This window comes from Chiloscyllium plagiosum, unplaced genomic scaffold, assembly GCF_037043375.1.
Source record: "Chiloscyllium plagiosum isolate Xiang-an unplaced genomic scaffold, Cpla_swu_hap1 HiC_scaffold_30, whole genome shotgun sequence".
NCBI classification, from domain to species: Eukaryota; Metazoa; Chordata; class Chondrichthyes; order Orectolobiformes; family Hemiscylliidae; genus Chiloscyllium; species Chiloscyllium plagiosum.
The window spans coordinates 4,566,150-4,584,590 of record NW_028270168.1 but is presented as its reverse complement, the minus strand read 5'-3'; the positions used below and the strand labels follow the sequence as shown (position 1 = coordinate 4,584,590).

Genomic DNA, 18,441 nt, shown 5'->3' with positions numbered 1-18,441 from the left:
GGAGTAGTTGGTTATTGGAATTGTGAATAGTGAGGGGGTGAGTTATTGGAGTTGTGAACAGCGGGGGGGCAGTGAGTTATTGGAGTTGTGAATAGTGAGGGGGTGGGTTATTGGAGTTGTGAATAGTGAGGGGGTGGGTTATTGGAGTTGTGAACAGCGGGGGGCAGTGAGTTATTGGAGTTGTGAATAGTGACGGGGTGGGTTATTGGAGTTGTTAATAGTGAGGCGGATGGGTTATTGGAGTTGGAATAGTGAGGGGGTGGGTTATTGGAGTTGGGAATAGTGAGGGGGTGGGTTTTCAGAGTTGTGAATAGTGAGGGTGTGGTTTAATGGTGTTGTGAATAGTGGGGTGCAGTGTGTTATTTGAGTCATGAATAGTGAGGGAGGTCGGTTATTGAAGTTGTGAATAGTGAGGGGGTGGGTTATCAGAGTTGTGACTAGTGAAGGGGTGGGTTAATGGTGTTGTGAATAGTGGGGTGCAGTGTGTTATTGGAGTTGTGAATAGTGACGGGGTGGGTTATTGGAGTTGTGAATAGTGAGGCGGATGGGTTATTGGAGTTGTGAATTGTGAGGGAGTGGGTTATTGGAGTTGTGAATAGTGAGGGGGTGGGTTGTTGCAGTTGTGAATAGTGAGGGGGTGGGGTATTGGAGTTATGAATACTGGGGAGTAGTTGGTTATTGGAGTTGTGAATAGTGAGGGAGTGGGTTACTGGAGTTGTGAATAGTGAGAGTGGGTTATTGTAATTGTGAATAGTGAGAGGTGTGGGTTATTGAAGTTGTGAATAGTGAGGGGGTGGGTTACTGGAGTTGTGAATAGCGGGGGGCAGTGAGTTATTGGAGTTGTGAATAGTGAGGGGATGGGTTATTGGAGTTGTGAATAGTGAGGGGGTGGGTTTTGGAGTTGTGAATAGTGGGGGGTAGTGGGTTATTGGAGTTGTGAATAGTGAGGGGGTGGGTTACTGGAGTTGTGAATAGTGAGAGTGGGTTATTGTAATTGTGAATAGTGAGAGGTGTGGGTTATTGAAGTTGTGAATAGTGAGGGGGTGGGTTACTGGAGTTGTGAATAGCGGGGGGCAGTGAGTTATTGGAGTTGTGAATAGTGAGGGGATGGGTTATTGGAGTTGTGAATAGTGAGGGGGTGGGTTTTGGAGTTGTGAATAGTGGGGGGTAGTGGGTTATTGGAGTTGTGAATAGTGAGGGGGTGGGTTATCAGAGTTGTGACTAGTGAAGGGGTGGGTTAATGGTGTTGTGAATAGTGGGGTGCAGTGTGTTATTGGAGTCATGAATAGTGAGGGAGGTCAGTTATTGAAGTTGTGAATAGTGACGGGGTGGGTTATTGGAGTTGTGAATAGTGAGGCGGATGGGTTATTGGAGTTGTGAATAGTGGGGGGCAGTGAGTTATTGGAGTTGAGAATAGTGAGGGGGGGTTTTTTGGAGTTGTGAATAGTGAGGGGGTGAGTTATTGGAATCGTGAATTGTGAGGGGGTGGGTTATTGGAGTTGTGAATAGCGAGGGGGTGGGTTATTGGAGTTTTGAATAGTGAGGGGGTGGGTTATTGGAGTTGTGAATAGTGGGGGGCAGTGGGTTATTGGAGTTGTTTCTAGTGAGATGTGTGGGTTATTGGAGTTGAGCATAGTGGGGGGCAGTGAGTTATCGGAGTCGTGAATAGTGAGGGGGTGGGTTATTGGAGTTGTGAATAGTGGGGGGGCAGTGGGTTCTTGGAGTTGTTTCTAGTGAGATGTGTGGGTTATTGGAGTTGAGCATAGTGGGGGGCTGTGGGTTATTGGAGTTGTGAACAGTAAGGTGGTGGGTTATTGGAGTTGTGAATAGTGGGGGGCAATGAGTTATCGGAGTCGTGACTAGTGAGGGGATGGGTTATTGGAGGTGTGAATAGTGAGGGGGTGGGTTATTGGAGTTGTGAATAGTGGGGGTTAGTGGGTTATTGGACTTGTGAATTGTGAGGGGGTGGGTTATTGGAGTTGTGAATAGCGGGGGGCAGTGAGTTATTGGGGTCGTGAATAGTGAGGGGGTGGGTTATTGGAGTTGTGAATAATGAGGGGGTGGGTTATTGGAGTTGTGAATAGTGGGGGGTAGTGGGTTATTGGAATTGTGAATAGTGAGGCGGGTGGATTATAGGAGTTGTGAATTGTGAGGGGGTGGGTTATTGGAGTTGTTGATAGTCAGGCGGTGGGCTAATGGAGTTGTGAATAGTGAGGGGGATGGGTTATTGGAGTTGTGAATAGTGAGGGGTTGGGTTATTGGAGTTGTGAATAGTGGGGGGCAGTAAGTTATTGGAGTCGTGAATAGTGAGGGGTTTGGGTTATTGGAGTTGTGAATAATGAGGGGGTGGGTTATTGGAGTTGTGAATAGTGAGGGGGTGGGTTATTGGAGTTGTGAATTGTGAGGGGGCAGGTTATTGGAGTTATTGATAGTCAGGCGGTGGGCTAATAGAGTTGTGAATAGTGAGGGGGTGGGTTATTGGAGTTGTGAATAGTGAGGGGGTGGGTTATCAGAGTTGTGAATAGTGAGGGTGTGGGTTAATGGTGTTGTGAATAGTGGGGTGCAGTGTGTTATTGGAGTCATGAATAGTGAGGGGGATGGGTTATTGGAGTTGTTAATAGTGGAGGGTAATGGGTTATTAGAGTTGTGAATAGTGAGGGGGTGGGTTATCGGAGTTCTAAATAGTGAGGGGGTGGTTTATCGGAGTTCTGAATAGTGAGGGAGTGGGTTAATGGTGTTGTGAATAGTGGGGTGCAGTGTGTTATTGGAGTCATGAATAGTGAGAAGGGTCGGTTATTGAAGTTGTGAATAGTGAGGGGATGGGTTATTGGAGTTGTGAATAGTGAAGGGGTGGATTATTGGAGTTGTGAATAGTGAGGGGTTGGGTTATTGGAGTTGTGAATAGTGAGGGGGATAGGTTATTGGAGTTGTTAATAGTGAGGCGGTGGGCTATTGGAGTTGTGAATAGTGAGGGGGTGAGTTAATGGAGTCGTGAATACTGAGGGGGTGGGTTATTGGAGTTGTGAATAGCAAGGGTGTGGGTTATTGGAGTTGTGAATAGTGAGGGGGTGGGTAATTGAAGTTGTGAATAGTGGGGTGTAGTGGGTTATTGGAGTTGTGAAGAGTGAGGGGGTGGGTTATTGGAGTTGTTTATAGTGAGATGTGTGGGTTATTGGAGTTGAGCATAGTGGGGGGCAGTGGGTTTTTGGAGTTGTGAATAGTGGGGGGCAGTAAGTTATTGGAGTCGTGAATAGTGAGGGGGTTGGGTTATTGGAGTTGTGAATAATGAGGTGGTGGGTTATTGGAGTTGTGAATAGTGAGGGGGCGGGTTATTGGAGTTGTGAATAGTGGGGGGTAGTGAGTTATTGGAATTGTGAATAGTGAGGGGGGTGGATTATTGGAGTTGTGAATTGTGAGGGGGTGGGTTATTGGAGTTGTTGATAGTCAGGCGGTGGGCTAATAGAGTTGTGAATAGTGAGGGGGTGGGTTATTGGAGTTGTGAATAGTGAGGTGTTGGGTTATTGGAGTTGTGAATAGTGGGGGGGTTTGGTTATTGGAGTTGTGAATAATGAGGGGGTGGGTTATTGGAGTTGTGAATAGTGAGGGGGTGGGTTATTGGAGTTGTGAATAGTGGCGGGCAGTGAGTTATTGGAGTCGTGATTAGTGAGAGGGGTGGGTTATTGGAGTTGTGAATAGTGAGGGGGCAGGTTATTGGAGTTGTGAATAGTGGCGGGCAGTGAGTTATTGGAGTCGTGATTAGTGAGAGGGGTGGGTTATTGGAGTTGTGAATAGTGAGGGGGCAGGTTATTGGAGTTGTGAATAGTGGGGGGGCAGTGTGTTATTGGTTTCGTGAATAGTGAGGGGGGTGGGTTATTGGAGTTGTGAATAGTGAGGGGGCAGGTTATTGGAGTTGTGAATAGTGGGGGGCAGTGTATTATTGGTTTCGTGAATAGTGATGGTGTGGGTTATTGGAGTTGTGAATAGTGAGGGGGTGGGTTGTTGGAGTTGTGAATAGTGAGGGGGTGGGGTATTGGAGTTATGAATAGTGCGGAGTAGTTGGTTATTGGAATTGTGAATAGTGAGGGGGTGGGTTACTGGAGTTGTGAATAGTGAGGGGGTGGGTTATTGGAGTTGTTGATAGTCAGGCGGTGGGCTAATAGAGTTGTGAATAGTGAGGGGGTGGGTTATTGGAGTTGTGAATAGTGAGGGGTTGGGTTATTGGAGTTGTGAATAGTGGGGGGCAGTAAGTTATTGGAGTCGTGAATAGTGAGGGGGTTGAGTTATTGGAGTTGTGAATAATGAGGGGGTGGGTTATTGGAGTTGTGAATAGTGAGGGGGTGGGTTATTGGAGTTGTGAATAGTGGCGGGCAGTGAGTTATTGGAGTCGTGATTAGTGAGAGGGGTGGGTTATTGGAGTTGTGAATAGTGAGGGGGCAGGTTATTGGAGTTGTGAATAGTGGCGGGCAGTGAGTTATTGGAGTCGTGATTAGTGAGAGGGGTGGGTTATTGGAGTTGTAAATAGTGAGGGGGCAGGTTATTGGAGTTGTGAATAGTGGGGGGCAGTGTGTTATTGGTTTCGTGAATAGTGAGGGGGGTGGGTTATTAGAGTTGTGAATAGTGAGGGGGCAGGTTATTGGAGTTGTGAATAGTGGGGGGCAGTGTGTTATTGGTTTCGTGAATAGTGATGGTGTGGGTTATTGAAGTTGTGAATAGTGAGGGGTTGGGTTGTTGGAGTTGTGAAGAGCGGGGGGTAGTGAGTTATTGGAGTTGTGAATAGTGAGGGGGTGGGGTTATTAGAGTTGTGAATAGTGAGGGGGTGGGTTATCGGAGTTCTGAATAGTGAGGGGGTGGGTTATCGGAGTTCTGAATAGTGAGGGGGTGGGTTAATGGTGTTGTGAATAGTGGGGTGCAGTGTGTTATTGGAGTCATGAATAGTGAGGAGGGTCGGTTATTGAAGTTGTGAATAGTGAGGGGGATGTGTTATTGGAGTTGTGAATAGTGAGGGGGATAGGTTATTGGGTTGTTAATAGTGAGGCGGTGGGCTATTGGAGTTGTGAATAGTGAGGGGGTGGGTTAATGGAGTTGTGAATAGTGGGGGGCAGTGAGTTATTGGAGTTGTGAATAGTGAGGGGGGTGGGTTATTGGAGTCGTGAATACTGAGGGGTGTGGGTTATTGGAGTTGTGAATAGCGAGGGTGTGGGTTATTGGAGTTGTGAATAGTGAGGGGGTGGGTTATTGGAGTTGTTTATAGTGAGATGTGTGGGTTATTGGAGTTGAGCATAGTGGGGGGCAGTGGGTTTTTGGAGTCGTGAATAGTGAGGGGCTTGGGTTATTGGAGTTGTGAATAGTATGGTGGTGGGTTATTGGAGTTGTGAATAGTGGGGGGCAGTGAGTTATCGGAGTCGTGAATAGTGAGGGGGTGGGTTATTGGAGTTGTGAATAGTGAGGGGGCAGGTTATTGGAGTTGTGAATAGTGGGGGGCAGTGTGTTATTGGTTTCGTGAATAGTGATGGGGTGTGTTATTGGAGTTGTGAATAGTGAGGGGGTGGGTTGTTGGAGTTGTGAATAGTGAGGGGGTGGGGTATTGGAGTTATGAATAGTGCGGAGTAGTTGGTTATTGGAATTGTGAATAGTGAGGGGGTGGGTTACTGGAGTTGTGAATAGTGAGGGGGTGGGTTATTGTAGTTGTGAATAGTGAGAGGTGTGGGTTATTGGAGTTGTCACGAGTGAGAGGGTGGGTTATTGGAGTTGTGAACAGCGGGGGCCAGTGAGTTATTGGAGTTGTGAATAGTGAGGGGGTGGGGTTATTAGAGTTGTGAATAGTGAGGGGGTTGGTTTTGGAGTTGTGAATAGTGGGGGGTAGTGGGTTATTGGAGTTGTGAATAGTGAGGGGGTGGGTTATCAGAGTTGTGAATAGTGAGGGTGTGGGTTAATGGTGTTGTGAATAGTGGGGTGCAGTGTGTTATTCGAGTCATGAATAGTGAGGGGGATGGGTTATTGGAGTTGTTAATAGTGGAGGGTAGTGGGTTATTAGAGTTGTGAATAGTGAGGGGGTGGGTTATCGGAGTTCTGAATAGTGAGGGGGTGGGTTATTGGAGTTCTGAATAGTGAGGGAGTGGGTTAATGGTGTTGTGAATAGTGGGGTGCAGTGTGTTATTGGAGTCATGAATAGTGAGGAGGGTCGGTTATTGAAGTTGTGAATAGTGAGGGGGTGGGTTATTGGAGTTGTGAATAGTGAAGGGGTGGGTTATTGGAGTTGTGAATAGTGAGGGGGATGGGTTATTGGAGTTGTGAATAGTGAGGGGTTGGGTTATTGGAGTTGTGAATAGTGAGGGGGATAGGTTATTGGAGTTGTTAATAGTGAGGCGGTGGGCTATTGGAGTTGTGAATAGTGAGGGGGTGGGTTAATGGAGTCGTGAATACTGAGGGGGTGGGTTATTGGAGTTGTGAATTGCGAGGGTGTGGGTTATTGGAGTTGTGAATAGTGAGGGGGTGGGTAATTGAAGTTGTGAATAGTGGGCTGTAGTGGGTTATTGGAGTTGTGAATAGTGAGGGGGTGGGTTATTGGAGTTCTTTATAGTGAGATGTGTGGGTTATTGGAGTTGAGCATAGTGGGGGACAGTGGGTTTTTGGAGTTGTGAATAGTGGGGGGCAGTAAGTTATTGGAGTCGTGAATAGTGAGGGGGTTGGGTTATTGGAGTTGTGAATAATGAAGGGGTGGCTTATTGGAGTTGTGAATAGTGAGGGGGCGGGTTATTGGAGTTGTGAATAGTGGGGGGTAGTGAGTTATTGGAATTGTGAAGAGTGAGGGGGGTGGATTATTGGAGTTGTGAATTGTGAGGGGGCGGGTTATTGGAGTTGTTGATAGTCAGGCGGTGGGCTAATAGAGTTGTGAATAGTGAGGGGGTGGGTTATTGGAGTTGTGAATAGTGAGGGGTTGGGTTATTGGAGTTGTGAATAGTGGGGGGCAGTAAGTTATTGGAGTCGTGAATAGTGAGGGGGTTGGGTTATTGGAGTTGTGAATAATGAGGGGGTGGGTTATTGGAGTAGTGAATAGTGAGGGGGTGGGTTATTGGAGTTGTGAATAGTGGGGGATAGTGAGTTATTGGAATTGTGAATAGTGAGGGGTGTGGGTTATTGGAGTTGTGAATAGTGAGGGGTTGGGTTATTGGAGTTGTGAACAGTGGCGGGCAGTGAGTTATTGGAGTCGTGATTAGTGAGGGGGGTGGGTTATTGGAGTTGTGAATAGTGAGGGGGCAGGTTATTGGAGTTGTGAATAGTGGCGGACAGTGTGTTATTGGTTTCGTGAATAGTGAGGGGGGTGGGTTATTGGAGTTGTGAATAGTGAGGGGGCAGGTTATTGGAGTTGTGAATAGTGGGGGGCAGTGTGTTATTGGTTTCGTGAATATTGATGGGGTGGGTTATTGGAGTTGTGAATAGTGAGGGGGTGGGGTAATGGAGTTATGAATAGTGCGGAGTAGTTGGTTATTGGAATTGTGAATAGTGAGGGGGTGGGTTACTGGAGTTGTGAATAGTGAGGGGGTGGGTTATTGTAGTTGTGAATAGTGAGAGGTGTGGGTTATTGGAGTTGTCAAAACTGAGACGGTGGGTTATTGGAGTTGTGCACAGCGGGGGGCAGTGAGTTATTGGAGTTGTGAATAGTGAGGGTGTGGGGTTATTAGAGTTGTGAATAGTGAGGGGGTGGGTTTTGGAGTTGTGAATAGTGGGGGGTAGTGGGTTATTGGACTTGTGAATAGTGAGGGGGTGGGTTATCAGAGTTGTGAATAGTGAGGGTGTGGGTTAATGGTGTTGTGAATAGTGGGGTGCAGTGTGTTATTGGAGTCATGAATAGTGAGGGGGATGGGTTATTGGAGTTGTTAATAGTGGAGGGTAGTGGGTTATTAGAGTTGTGAATAGTGAGGGGGTGGGTTATCGGAGTTCTGAATAGTGAGGGGGTGGGTTATCGGAGTTCTGAATAGAGAGGGGGTGGGTTAATGGTGTTGTGAATAGTGGGGTGCAGTGTGTTATTGGAGTCATGAATAGTGAGGAGGGTCTGTTATTGAAGTTGTGAATAGTGAGGGGGTGGCTTATTGGAGTTGTGAATCGTGAAGGGGTGGGTTATTGGAGTTGTGAACAGTGAGGGGGATAGGTTATTGGAGTTGTGAATAGTGAGGGGTTGGGTTATTGGAGTTGTGAATAGTGAGGGGGATAGGTTATTGGAGTTGTTAATAGTGAGGCAGTGGGCTATTGGAGTTGTGAATAGTGAGGGGGTGGGTTAATGGAGTTGTGAATAGTGGGGGGCAGTGAGTTATTGGAGTTGTGAATAGTGAGGGGGGTGGGTTATTGGAGTCGTGAATACTGAGGGGGGTGGGTTATTGGAGTTGTGAATAGCGAGGGTGTGGGTTATTGGAGTTGTGAATAGTTAGGGGCTGGGTTATTGGAGTTGTTTATAGTGAGATGTGTGGGTTATTGGAGTTGAGCATAGTGGGGGGCAGTGGGTTATTGGAGTTGTGAATAGTGAGGGGGTGGGTAATTGGAGTTGTTTATAGTGAGATGTGTGGTTTATTGGAGTTGAGCATCATGGGGGGCAGTGGGTTTTTGGAGTTGTGAATAGTGAGGGGCTTGGGTTATTGGAGTTGTGAATAGTAAGGTGGTGGGTTATTGGAGTTGTGAATAGTGGGGGGCAGTGAGTTATCGGAGTCGTGAATAGTGAGGGGGTGGGTATTGGAGTTGTGAATAGCGGGGGGCAGTGAGTTATTGGTGTCGTGAATAGTGAGGGGGTGGGTTATTGGAGTTGTGAATAGTGAGGGGGTGGGTTGTTTGAGTTGTGAATAGTGAGGGGTTGGGGTAGTGGAGTTGTGAATACGGGGGGGAGTGGCTTATTGGAGTTGTGAATAGTGAGGGGGGGTTATCAGAGTTGTGAATAGCGAGGGGGTGGGTTATCAGAGTTGTGAATCGTGAGGGGGTGGGTTATTGGAGTTGTGAATAGTGGGGGGTAGTGGGTTATTCGTGTTGTGAATAGTGAGGGGGTGGGTTATTGGAGTTCTGAATAGCAGGGGGCATTGAGTTATTGGAGTCGTGAATAGTGAGGGGGTGGGTTGTTGGAGTTGAGAATAGTGAGGGGGTGGGGTATTGGAGTTGTGAATAGTCGGGTATGGGTTATTGGAGTTGTGAATAGTGAGAGGGTGGGTTATTAGAGTTGTGAATAGTGAGGGGGTGGGTTATTGGAGTTGTGACTAGTGGGGGGCAGTGGGTTATTGGAGTTGTTAATAGTGAGGGGGTGGGTTATTGGAGTTGAGAATAATGGGGGGTGGTGGGTTATTGGAGTTGTGAATAGTGAGGGGGTGGGTTATTGGAGTTGTGAATAGTGGGGGGCAGTGGGTTATTGGAGTTGTGAATAGTGAGGGGGTGGGCTATTGGAGTTGTGAATAGCGAGAGGGTAGGTTATTGGAGTTGTGAATAGTGGGGGTAGTGGATTATTGGAATTGTGAATAGTGAGGGAGTGGGCTATTGGAGTTGTTAATCGTGAGGGGGTGGGCTATTGGAATTGTGAATAGTGAGGGGGTGGGTTATTGGAGTTGTGAATAGTGACGGGGTGGGTTATTGGAGTTGTGAATAGTGAGGTGGTGGGTTATTGGCGTTGTGAATAGTGAGGGGGTGGGTTATTGGAGTTGTGAATAGTGGGGGGGGGGTGGGTTATTGGAGTTGTGAATAGTGAGGAGCGGTAGGAAGGTTACAGGAGTTGACAGTACAAATGGATTGAGGAACGCTTGGGGTGAAAGCACTGAAGGTGACTGAATCAAGACATAATGACTGACTTGTTCAACACAATTTTGTTCCAGTTCCTGAAATTTCTTGTACACTTAAATTTCAATTTGGAGAAATTGCATTCTTCTTATGTCAAAACAAATCCCCTTCCTCCTCATCTCATTTCCCACAGTATGGATGTTATAAATGATTCTGTGTGAATCCTTGCTGACCAGCTGCTTGGTTTTTAGCAATTCAGTACAAAATGTCAGGTACCAATATTTTTGCTCGATGTATTAATGCTGATGCTATGGAACTGATAACCCAACTGTTTCAATTTCCCCTTTCTCGTTTTGTCAGCAGGAGGTATGTGGAACCCTGTGTTCCCTCTGCTGTAGTGCTGCCATTGATGTACAGACAGTGTTAATTAAACAGAGGAGTCCTGTCAACCCATTAGATTGACTGTTCGAAGCGGTTTGGCAACCTTTTCAGGAGGTGCTTTAACCTAATTGTTAATACGGGTAAAAATATGGTGAGGTGCGTTTTGTAAGTTCTGGCAATGAGGCGTTCTGCCGAATGCATTTGACAGTCTGCTCATTGGAGATTCTCATTTACCCACAGAGCCTTGAGGACGTTACTTGCTGATCACTTCCTGATGGACTTAGAGTCAAAACACTTTTTTTTGTTTTCTGCATCACCTTCTCTGGAGGAGGGGTGGAGCAGGGCAGGGGGCGGTGGGGTCCGGTGGTATATTATGGTCAGACTACTCAGAGTGTTCCATGGCAATGTGGCCAGAGCTAGCTGCAAGAGCCCTGGTGACAGGTGGGACCACAGTACGTGGTGACACTTGGTGTTTGTGTACTGAGGGCATACACCAGCTCCATGTAACACGTGGCCTACAGTGTGAGGCTGATATAGACAGAGAACGCTGGAAAAACTCAGCAAGTCCGGCAGCATCTGTGAAGAGAGAAACTGGGTTAACCTTGAGTCCTGTGTGACTCTTCTTCAGAACTCAGGGTCCACAGATGCCGTCAGACCTGCCAAGTTTCTCCAGAACTTTGTTTTCATTTCCAATTTCTAGCTTCAAAAGTACTTGACCTTTATGGGATGAAGGTGATGCCAGCTACATGTTCTGTCTCTTTATCTAGAGCTGTGTAGGTTATGTCCCTGTGAACATGGGGCATTTTCAATTTCCAGATAAACAGGAAGCTGGCTGGGGATAGTGCCGTGGTGTGGGAGAGAGCAGCCTCTTCTGCACCATGTACAGTAACCCTGCGACAGTGCCTCTCACCTGGTGGCCAGGCTCTTACTCACATTCCTGATTCCTGAAGAAGGGCTTATGCCCGAAACGTCGATTCTCCTGCTCCTTGGATGCTGCCTGACCTGCTGCGCTTTTCCAGCAACACATTTTCAGCTCTGATCTCCAGCATCTGCAGCCCTCACTTTCTCCTCTTACCCACATGCTCAGTTTTTATTGTACTATCCCTATTTCCAGTTAATGGCACACTGACCGTTCCCTGTTAACTGAAACCAAAAGAGAAAATGCTGGAAAATCTCAGCAGGTCTGGCAGCATCTGTAAGGAGAGAAAAGAGCTGACGTTTCGAGTCTAACTGACCCTTTGTCAAAGCTTTGTTCCCCGTTAACTGTCTCCCTAGCACTTTTGGGTTATCTGACCTGAAGGGGGACAAAGAGTTAGTCAGTCAGTCAGTCCAGGGCTTAATTCTTTCTGGGTTACCTTGGCTCCCGAGGCTGGTTCAAACTGGTTGCAGATGCTCATTAGTCTACTCATCAATAGCAAATCCAAGCAGAAAATAATGACTTTGACCATGCTTTAACCTGAGGGCCTCCACTACCTGAGATTGTCAATCCTCTTATGCCCAGGTTCTTTGTAATGGACTTGCCAAAAGATTCTGTAAAACACATGGACAGGACAAGGGAAGGTGAGGGCAGCCCTGTGCTGACTCCAGATTTGATCCAGAGCCTCCCATCCATTGACTGAAACTCCACTCCTGATGTTTATGTCTATCCATTGGATCCAACTACAGACTCCTTTCCTAAACCCCATTCAGGAGAGAACATATCCCTCAGGTCGGTGAATGATATTCTGTCAAAGACCTTCTCCAGGTCCAGGCTGATGAGGTAGTGTCCACCTCTCTGTCCCTCACTAGGGTGATCGTATCCCTGAGGGGTGTGAGGCTGTCAGAAATTGACCTGCCTGGTGCAGTTTAGGTCTGCTCAGGGTGAATCAACTGCACCAGAGCAGTCCTGACCCACTCGGCAATAACCCATGAACGAATTTTGTCGTCCATGTTTAGGAGTAAGATTGTTCCCCAATTCCTAATTTCATCTCTCTCCCCCTTCTGCCTGAAGGGGAGTCAGGGGATGTCCTTCCTCATGAAGTCACACTTGCCATTGGCCAGTAGCTGGCTCTCCGTCACCTCCAGCAGGTCCTGCTCAATCAGGGGCTCACAGCACTGGGAAAGTGTTATTGTCAGCAATTTTACTCTTCTCCGAGGTATACTGCCTGCAGTTCTGGTCCCCACCCAATCAGAAGGATGTTGTGAAATGTGAAACGGTTCGGAAAAGATTTACAAGGATGTTGCCAGGGTTGGATAGTTTGAGCTACAGGGAGAGGTTGAATATGCTGGGGCTATTTTCCCTGGAGAGTCGGAGGTTTATAAAATCATGAGGGGCGTGGATAGGGTAAATAGACAAGGTCTTTTCCCTGGGGTGGGGGAGTCCAAAACTAGAGGGCATAGATTAAGGGTGAGAGGAGAAAGACTTAAAAGGGTCCTAAGAGGCAATTTTTTCATGCAGAGGGTAGTGTGTGTATGGAATGAGCTGCCACAGGATGTGGTGGAGGCTGGTACAATTGCAACATTTAAAAGGCATCTGGATGGTTATATGAATAGGAAAGGTTTGGAGGGATATGGGCCAAGTGCTGGCAAATGGGACTAGATTGGGTTGGGATATTTGGTCGACATGGATGCTTTGGACCGAAGGGTCTGTTTCCATGCTGTACATCTCTATGACTATGACTCATGGGCTCTGTCAGCTCCTTTAGAGTTAGCCATTTGTTCAGACTCTTCCCCTGCAATGTTACCTCCCTGATCGAGAACAGAAAATGAATAAAAATATCTAGAAGGGGGAGGTTCTGTTGTTTGTGTGCTCCACACCTCACAGGCTGGCTAAAAGAGAATAGCTGATCCTCAAAATATCAGACAGCGATGACATCAGCAACCCTCCTCTTTTATCAGAGAGCTCTGTGTATGCACCTTCTGGAAGGGACAGGAGCACATCACAGTTTGCAGCACATTCAGTGGGCAGAACACCTCGCTGCCAGAATTCTCCAACATGCACCAAGATGTCGCTTGGCTGGTGATAGAACCTGCTGAACACCCGGAATTCCACCCTCCGCACAGTGCCTTCAATGTGACTGTGGTGGGAGAACTCTTGTCCGCCTCCTTGCAAAGGAATGTGCCTTTGCAAAGAAGATCTGGAGAGAGATGCAGTGGTTTTGTTGAGGTTAGTTCTGAGCAGCTCCATGATGCAGGATTCTGTGCTCCACGGGCTGTTCTCTGGGATCGCACACTGAGCCAAACATCAACTGCGCCTGCAGGACCATCAACTCGGTGAAAGATGCTATGGGGAGGCAATGACCTAGCATTACTATCCCTGGACTGTTAATCTAAAGACCCAGATAATGTTCTGGAGATGTGGGTTCAAATCCTGCCATGGCAGATAGTGGAATTTGAATATCTGGAATTAAGAATCTAGTGATGGCCTTGAATCCATTGTCATTTTTTTGAAAATACTCACCTGGTTCACTAATGCCCTTCAGGGAAGGAAACTGCCATCCTTACCTGGTACAGCCTACATGTGACTCCAGACCCGCAGCAATGTGGTTGACTCTTAACTGCCCTCTGGGTAATTAGAGATGGGCGATAAATGCTGGCCTAACCAGCGGTGCTCTCATCCTGTGAATGAATAAAAAGAAATTGGTCCGCCTGCAACTTCCAGTGCAAGGTGTTATCTTCAAACTAGTGTTGCAACTGGCACTTTCTAAAGGCCAGGACTATGATGAGGGAGCCACTGGAGGTTGGGGCATCAGCTACAGACAGGGTAAGGAAAAGTAGCTGTCCATGGTCTGTTAGCCACAGCTCCCTGAGGGCTGGAACTGAATTACCCATCACACCATGCACCTTCCAACAAATATATGGTGTCAGTCAAGAATATTGAAAAGGTATTGAGGCATTCCAGAGGGAAAAGTGGTATTTAAGGATTTTTAAAAATCTCTTTTCACAAACTGTAATTTCTAATTAGAAATATCTGAGCGAGGCTATATATTGACATGGAATGTGTTCTGCAAACAATAAACCTGTTGCAATTGAATCCTGTGGAACATGTTGTCTTTGGGGTATGTTGATTTCTTGCAAGTCCTGGAATATTCAAGTTGAAATGTTTTTGTTTACAAACTTTATACAAAGTACATTATTGGGAAAAATTTAAACAAAAGCGATCTGCATTCTCTAACTCCAGGCTGCAGTTACAGATTAAACTCAGCAATTTACTTCATTGAACATCAAACCTTCTTACACTCTCATCATTCAGTCATTCAGCATATGGATGGTCCTCAGCTGGTTAACAGCATATTCCTGGATATAATTGAGTCTGACAGTGGCATTGAGTTTGGGATCTCAGTTGCTTCTGTCTCTGTCTCAGCTGGGATTGCCAGGACATTGTCAATCAGACCTTCACTTACACTCGAGCAACAATAGAAGTTGTGCATCCTCTGACCAACCATTACTTTTGTCAATTGTGTATCATCTGCACCGATTGACAAGTTCAACTAGAACAGCTGGAATGGCATATGTGCTTTGTTACTTGAAAAGAAGAACTTGCATTTGTGTATAGCCTTTCACTCCATTACAAAATCCTAACATGTTTTGCAGCAATCTGTTGCAATGTACAAAATATAATTATCTTGCACACAGCAAGACTCCACACAAAAAGCAATGTGATATTGACCAGTTTGATATGTCGGGTAATAATTGATCAGGAAACCAGAGCAATGCCCCCTGCATCTTTGGAAACAGTGCCACGTGACAGGGTAGACAAGGCTTCAGGTTATTGTTCATCTGATAAATAGCACCTCTAACTTCTCCAGCTGGCAGTCCAACGCAATACTTTGATTTTTGCTCTCAAGTGGGACTTGAACCAACAACATTCTGACCTAACATGGCCTACTGCTCAGTGACGGCAACTCGGGAAGAGGCTGACTTCCAGTTCCATCGTCATGGAGACTGAAACTGATCGATCCAAATAATCCTGGCTGAATTCAGCAGGGCATGCCCATTCCGTGTGCTTTAGCTCAGACACCAGGAGGTCTTCAATGATTATTTCCTTCCCCCACCCCCCCCTTCCACAATTGGCAGACAACAGCAGGTTGCTTTGCATTAGCTGTTTATACCTCCTGCTATGGATCTCCTGAAATGCAGCCACCAGCAGTTCTGAATTACAGGAGCAGCAGGGGGGCACTTGGCAACTGGAATAGGTTGCTGTTCACTGACAGTTAACCCATAGCTGTACATCACCTACTAACATTAACTTTACATTAGAACACATGAAGCAACACATATTAACACTCAGGTTTGCTGTTTATACACATGCCTGCAGTTTAAAGCTAGCACAGCACTCAAATCAGATTTCAGCCCATAAAACACGAGTAGGAGTAGGCCATTCAGCCTGTCAATTCTTCTCTGAGAAGTAATGAGAGCACAGCTGATTTGATAATCCTTAGCTCCACTTCCTACCTTTTCTCCATAACCCTCGATTCCCTTACTGATTAAAAACCTGTCTCTCATGTTTGATGAGCCAGCATTGGCAGCCCTTCTTGGTAGAAATTCCAGAGATTTTCACTTAAGATGTGCTCTTCGTCCAGGAAAAACTATAGGAATTAGGTCTGCATTGTGTAGAATCACTGTGCGAATTGTGTTTACTGTTTGCCAAAATACCTCCATCACAACAAAATATAATCACTTCTTTTGTCAGAAACTTGAATATTCAGAGGGACTGTTTGTTGATTTATGTGTTCAAATTAGCATGATATTTAACCAGCACTAACTTTAGATTGGAAACATCACCAGGTTTTTCCTTTCAATGGTGTCTTTTTGTTGATGTTCTCAAAGAGTCCTGGTCGTTTGGTGCTTGCTGATCTCAGTCAGAAACAAATTAGGGCGAGGCCTTCCTTTGTTTCACTGGATTGAAGATGTGCCTTTTTCACCAATGACGACATTTGTATCATCGATAGCCACAGATGAGGTGCCAGAAGACTGGAGGTTGGCTAACGTGGTGCCACTGTTTAAGATAGGTGGTAAGGACAAGTGAGGGAACTATAGACCAGTGAGCCTGACATTGGCGGTGGGCAAGTTGTTGGAGGGAATCCTGAGGGACAGGATGTACATGTATTTGGAAAGGCAAAGACTGATTAGGGATAGTCAACATGGCTTTGTGCGTGGGAAATCATGTCTCACAAACTTGATTGAGTTTTTTGAGGAAGTAACAAAGAGGATTGATGAGGGCAGAGCAGTAGATGTGATCTATATGGACTTCAGTAAGGCGTTCGACAAGGTTTCCTATGGGAGACTGGTTAGCAAGGTTAGATCTCATGGAATACAGGGAGAACTAGCCATTTGGATACAGAACTGGCTCAAAGATGGAAGACAGAGGGTGGTGGTGGAGTGTTGTTTTCAGACTGGAGGTCTGTGACCAGTGGAGTGCCACAAGGATCGGTGCTGGGCCCTCTATTTTTTGTCATTTTTATAAATGATTTGGATGTGAACATAAGAGGTACAGTTATTAAGTTTGCAGATGACACCAACATTGGAGGTGTAGTGGACAGTAAAGAAGGTTACCTAATATTACAACAGGATGTTGACCAGATGGACCAATCGGCCGAGAAGTGGCAGATGGAGTTTAATTCAGATGAATGTGAGGTGCTGCATTTTGGGAAAGCAAATCTTAGCAGGACTTATGGTGAGGTCCTAGGGAGTATTTCTGAACAAAGAGACCTTGGAGTCCAGGTTCATAACTCTTTGAAAGTAGAGTTGCAGGTAGATAGGATAGTGAAGAAGGCGATTGGTATGCTTTCCTTTAGTGGTCAGAGTATTGAGTACAGGGAGGTCAAGTTGTGGCTGTACAGGACATTGGTTAGGCCGCTGTTGGAATATTGTGTGCGATTCTGGTCTCCTTCCTATCAGAAGGATTTGTGAAACTTGAAAGAGTTCAGAAAAGATTTACAAGGATGTTGCCAGGGTTGGAGGATTTGAGCTATAGGGAGAGGCTGATCAGGCTGGGGTTGTTTTCCCTGGAGTGTTGGAGGCTGAGGGGTGACCTTATAGAGGTTTATAAAATCATGAGGGGCATGGTTAGGATAAATAGACAAATGTCTTTTCCCTCGGGTTGGGGAGTCCAAAACTAGAGAGCATAGGTTTAGGGTGAGAGAGGAAAGATATAAAAGAGACCTAAGGGTCAATGTTTTCACACAGAGAGTGGTGCATGTATGGAATGAGCTGCCTGAGGAAGTGGTGGAGGCTGGTACAATTGCAACATTTAAAAGGTATCTGGATGGGTATATGAATAGGAAGGGTTTGGAGGCATATGGGCTGGGTGCTGGTGAGTGGGACTAGATTAGGTTGGGATATCTGGTCAGCATGAACAAGTTGGTCTGAAGGATCTGTTTCTGTGCAGTACATCTCTATGACTTTGTTCATTAAGGAATAGTTTTGTGAAATCCTTCTGTGTATATAAAAGGTGGTGGAAGCAGAGTCCTTGAGAATTTTTAAATCTGTTATCGGGATAGGCAGAAATGTGGAGTAATCGGATTACCCAGGATTTTATTGAATGGTGGAACAAGATTAAGGGGACGAATCGTCTACCGTTTGTTTGTTAATTTGCATGTGCAGGAGAGAATAGGTGATATTTCATCTGGTCAGGATATTTCCTATTCCTATTGACACTTTAATGTCCCATTTCCATTCAATATTCTTCATCCGATGTGGTACTTTTTTTGGATGAAGAGGGGTTGGGACAGAGATGGAGAAAGTGAGGTCTGCAGATGCTGGAGATCAAAGTTGAAACTTTATTGCTGGAACAGCACAGCAGGTCAGGCAGCATCCAGGGAACAGGAGATTCGATGTTTCGGGCACAGGCCCTGAAAAAATTCCTGAAGAAAGGCCTGTGCCCGAAACGTCGAATCTCCTGTTCCCTGGATGCTGCCTGACCTGCTGTGCTGTTCCAGCAATAAAGTTTCAACGTTGGGATAGAGATGCCAAGCAGTCTGTTTCAAAGCCCATAAAGTAAACAGCTTGTGAGATTTTATTTCTCAAAAGTCAGAACAATAGAAGCAACCTGAACAGGTGAGGCCAAGCTCCCACTGAACCAGGATGTTTCATTTTAGTTTTTCAGTAGCAGTTAAGACCATAAGACATAGAAGTGGAAGTAAGGCCATTCGGCCCATCGAGTCCACTCCGCCATTCAATCATGGCTGATGGGCATTTCAACTCCACTTACCCGCATTCTCCCTGTAGCCCTTAATTCCTTGTGACATCAAGAATTTATCAATCTCTGCCTTGAAGACATTTAGCGTCCCGGCCTCCACTGCACTCTGCGGCAATGAATTCCACAGGCCCACC

The 18,441-nt window shown here is 46.2% G+C and overlaps 1 protein-coding gene across 8 annotated transcripts in view; it reads right to left on the bottom strand.

Annotated features, from left to right (window-relative positions):
• Window positions 1–18,441, bottom strand: part of LOC122563474 (proto-oncogene tyrosine-protein kinase Yrk-like) — a 346,505-nt gene that overhangs the window by 152,312 nt on the left and 175,752 nt on the right. For 5 of the 8 annotated variants that reach the window (XM_087976674.1, XM_087976677.1, XM_087976676.1 and 2 more), the window contains one exon: window positions 13,612–13,725. The exons of the other annotated variants lie outside the window; for them this stretch is intronic. The gene's annotated coding sequence lies outside the window, so the exon portion shown is untranslated. The remainder of the gene's footprint in view (window positions 1–13,611; window positions 13,726–18,441) is intronic. 8 annotated transcript variants of the gene reach the window in all.